A 5,089-nucleotide genomic window follows, 5' to 3' on the forward strand; every position below is an offset into this window, starting at 1 on the left:
AAGTATTCAACTCCAGATAAAACGAATTGTTGTTACACGGAGCTATGTTTTATTTGCAGTTCCGAACAACTCTGAAGGAAAAAAAACTACCATACCTTTATATGAGGTCAGGAATACATACAATAATTGTGCAGGACGAAATCGCCTAACGCTTTGCTATAACTATTTATTAATAGCTGACCGTGATGTAGTGATGTGTGGGGTTTCAGGACAAAATGTAAATTTCTACAGGTTTATGAAACATACATTTTAAAGTTGTAATTTGTGTCAACACATGACTAAATATAGTATTTCATTTGCATAAGATGCCATGTTCAAGCTGCTTATTGTATACATCTCGCCTTAAAGAAAATGACTTTAAAACTTTTAGATACAGATGCAGAAGCTGCAAGTATTTTCATTAATATCTAATTTCCATAAATGCAGTATATACAAATAACACACATTTGTATATGATGAGGCGCCACGAGACACGATGTAACTGACTTAAAAAAAATCCGTCAAATGCTAGAACTCGGTCATATACGGTTTACGGGAGCGAAAATCTTAGTTGTCAGTTCCGTCTGTGTAAAATCTCCGCGCACTTTGTGATAAGTTCAGTGTAAAATCGTTGTTGACAAAATAGGTCGTTTTAAGTAGGTGAATTTCACTTGAGACAATTTGAGCAAGGGTTTTTCCTGAAAGCGACTGTTTCAGACAGCGCGCCAGTTGTGATGCTGTGAGGTCAAAATAAAGGTCCTTGAAGACTTTATACTCAGGTAAAAGTGTAAGGTATCACGTCACTGATCGAATTTTCACCACACTGCCCTGTAGGTTAGCTTCCGCTCGAGTATTTTTTAAAAACCATGTTGCTGGAAAAGTTATAGCAAGCAGCATAATCTTGAATAATTATGACACGTGTGCCTTAATGCCCGTTAAAATCTCTGTGGAAATCAGACATCACCGGGACTCAGACATAATACTCGGAACACCACTCAAATGTTACCAATGTTTTGAAGACTTTGTAATGGTATGGATTTAAAGCTTGAATTACGAAATTCTATTTCACCATGGGCTAAAAAAGCCCAATATAATGTTATTACAATATACGATAACTTCTACATTTTCGTGAACAAGAATTAAGAAAGTTTAAGTGTTAAGGTTAAGTTACTAGTTAAGGTGCGTGCTGGATAGTTACATAGTATGCAAAATATTCAGGGTTAGAATTGTGTCGAGTACATACAGCATACCTGCTTTTGAATTAATTTCCCATGAAAAACGCCGTTGGAAATTGTCAGTGAGATATCCGATTATGCAGTTGACGGAGTGTTGCTAATTATATGAAACTATAAATGCAGACGACTGTAAATTACCTGGGGAAACACAGTCATTTTCCCTTTATGTTACTTGTAGAATTGCTGATTACGGCGCTTTCGGGTCTGCTCATGCGTGTGGAATGTTCGCTTCGCTTTTGTGGAAACAGATGTGGATGGAACCTGCGTTGTTACTGTTCTCAGTTCTAATTATTAGTATTGGGAAATATCACGATTCACACTCAGAAATGAGATTTGCAAGACTTTACGAACATTATTCGTATTTACGGAATACTTGAACTAAGTTTGTTTCTCTAATAGGACCCACCATAAGGATTAACGAAAGTTTTCTGTGCAGTTATAACCCGTTAAAATCATTTATGTTAAACCCGTTAAAATCATCAGAAACGCATTTCTGTTTCGTTTAAATCCCTCTTCGGGAGGTGAAATGATGACTAATAGGAGCACAACAAAACCTGATGGGCTACTTCGGCGTTGATGAACTGCTTTCTGCCTTTGTAGGAAACAAAAACAAAGGAAAAGGTGTCGCCTATCAGGTTGGGGTACAATTTCAGAATTGTGCTGCTTCACAATGCTGACTCTTGAACCTGAGTTTTTCTGCCTTTCATAAAACCTGACACATTCAAATCACGTTCAAGCCTAACAAAACGTGTTTACTCCTCAAATTGTTATGCAAATAACACCACGTCTTTTGGGAAAATGGAGAAATCCACCTAAGACAGGCACCGAAATGTGATCAGGCACACTTTTTACAACGAAATGTATATTTTTGTAGGTTCCCGTGTGATCTCCTGAACACTGATTTTGTAAAATGTTAGGTAGCCTAGTCATGCATCGAAGGTTTTCATTTTCTCGTTAAATCTTTTTAAAATTAAGACAAACACGTATTTAGTTTCCGTTTTGTCATAGGATGTGTAAAATCGGGCCTGGCTGTGTGTATTTTTAAGCGATATTCAGCAAATGTTTCCTTATAATGAAAACAAATACAAACCAGTTTACATATCAATTAGTTTTGTTCCCATTGTATTGCCGCTCTTTTCTCGCCAAACATGTTTAAAGGGGAAATATAGTATGTTACATCTTATCCGTTTAATGTATCGTGTGTGCTCCTGTGCTGGAAGTCACTGTATAAGCGCGTTTGCAAAATGAATGTAATGTAATACAAGTTCCAACTAGCGGTTCACAACATCATGGGATATGACCCCTGTAATTGCTTCACTGTAGCGCCGCCTAAAGGTCGTTTCAACGCTCACGTTCAGCATTAACTAACTAACTATTCAACATTAAATATCAAACATTTCGTCTTCTGCCTCACTTTTCATACTGAATTAGGATTATTCAATATTTTTTTCGTGAAAGGTTTACAAAATAGATAATGAATAGTAATTAAAATTAACACAAATAGTAATGTGATGCAAGAGTGAATTCTCTATAAATTCAAACAGCATCACCACAAGACTAATAAACGTATAGGCTACTGATTAACGAATGTTCATTAATATGGTTGTTGTTTTCCAAAACAAATAGGAAGATGACTTGAATCATTGTACGTCGCTTGTAGGTACAAAGTGTACACAAGTATGACTGGCAAACACCCTTCAGACACAATTCTAATGTTCAACTTTTTTGAAAAGCGTATAGCACAAAGGAGCTTTCATAGGTGGTGAATGACAGTGTGCAATGTGAAAAAAAACGTTGTAAAATACATATGTAATGAGTGTATCACATGTTGTTGACGAATATTTTACGTACACAAAATACACTGAGTACTTTGCTCAAGGTGTCCCAGTGTCAATATGCAATCACACGATCTTCAGGTCTACAAGTCGGTGTTTCGTCTGTGTGGAAGAAATTGGGCTTTTGATGGGTTTGAGAACCGCACATTGCTACACAGAACACAATGCTTAGACAATTTGTCACGCATTGTGAGGATTTGGAGACACACTGCGGTTGTACACGTCAACGCACGTTTAGCCCGAATATTAATAAGTGTGTCATATTGCGCGCACTAAAATCGGCGGAATGAGCGATTGTTTATAGGCATATAAATATGTTATAACAACCTTTTTAATTTTAGACATCATTTTAAAAAAAGCTTATTCGTGTAGATGAGCCTCTAACCGGTCTTCCTTTTCAAATGTGTAGACTCTTTCCAAACTAGTGCTTCGAACCAGCTATACTTACTATATGCCAAAGGTATGCAAAACCGTTAAAAAACGTGTGCAGTGGCATTCAGATTTATTCACGCCCTCGATAATCATGATAAAACAGGATCACCACACTTACTTACAATATTGTGATCTTTTAAGAAGACGCTTCCTGTATTTCCGAGGTTCTAGTGCCTCTCTGGCAGGATTGCTGACGGTGCAGAATGCCCCCACCTCCTTCAGATTTCTTGTTTCTCGTTTGGTGAACTACTTTGAGTGAAAAGCACTAATGTTCTTCAGATTGTAAGAGGAAGATGACAACGGGCGATAAATATTTTTATCCCCCAATTTTAGCACTTATTCTTGTAGATTTTGGTCTTTGCAATGGCCAAATATCGTTTTGGAAAGTATTTTTCCAACTTCGAATTTCTTAGCAGAGGCGACCACAGGCAAGATGCCACATAACGAACATGTGAAAAAAAATGTGGCGCTGTTATCGACTAGTTATCCGCAAATTCTGATGGTTCTCATTTGTTTCCATATACATATTATTATAACAGAAATTGTAATTCTAAACTCAACGTCATTTCATATGACTAAATAGACAGCTGTGGGATCACGTATTTGCAAGGCAGAAAAATAAAATTCTACAGCATAACAATAATACCATCAATAATAAAATCGTCATCGAACTGTAAAACTTATGCACCCAACATGCTTCCAGTCTACCTCTTCTTCTTCAAGTATAGTTGTGGTTTGCGCACAAACTTCAGAGGTGCTTTACCGCCACCAACTGTACTGGAGTGTAGATTGTAGACGTTTCCGGACTGTGTAGCCTATCCTGTAATGTAACTCTGATACCGCAATATATTTCATTAATAAAGGACAATATGTTGATAATTGGGTTGATTAATCTATACAAATCGATAATACATATTCCATGTTTGTCAGAGCGCATCGTTCAAATACGACGACGTCTTTGCATGTTGAAACCATATCCAGGTTTTAGCTAACGTCTCTGAATAGGCTATGCATGTAGCTCCACGTCCCCTTCAGTTCTGATGAGGATACCAGGACCACAAGGTGTAAAATAATCCCAAAGTGAAACGAATAACCCTCCATAATTAACAGAAGGGATAATATACTGAACATCTGGGGCCAAACCTAAAGATGGAGTAACGTGCACTCGTTTTTTCCGTCTGTCCATACAACTGTTCTAAGTATATAGTTTGCCAGCTGCTTCTTTTAGTATTTAGCATCCAGTCTATCTTAGGACTTGTCGAACTCTGGGGGACTGCTTCTGTACCCTTGGGCAAGGTACTTCAGAATTTCCTCAGCAAATATCCAGCTGTATAAATGGGTAACATGTATCAAAAAATGTAACCCATGTAAGTCGCTCTAGATAAGAGCGTCTGCTAAATGCCAATTATATAATGATGCCAAATAACAGTGGATTTTGACACGCACACTGTAAATGTCTCAAAATAATGTAAAATGTAAAATGTTTCTGTGGTTGTATTTGCTTCCCCAGCCTCTTTTCTTACAATATGCCCTCGTACAGTTTTCTGTCCCACTGTTGGAATTCTTGATTGCGAACGCTACGTTGGAAACAGCCAGGTTCGACTTCAT

Source organism: Megalops cyprinoides, chromosome 14 (assembly GCF_013368585.1).
Source record: "Megalops cyprinoides isolate fMegCyp1 chromosome 14, fMegCyp1.pri, whole genome shotgun sequence".
NCBI classification, from domain to species: domain Eukaryota; kingdom Metazoa; phylum Chordata; class Actinopteri; order Elopiformes; family Megalopidae; genus Megalops; species Megalops cyprinoides.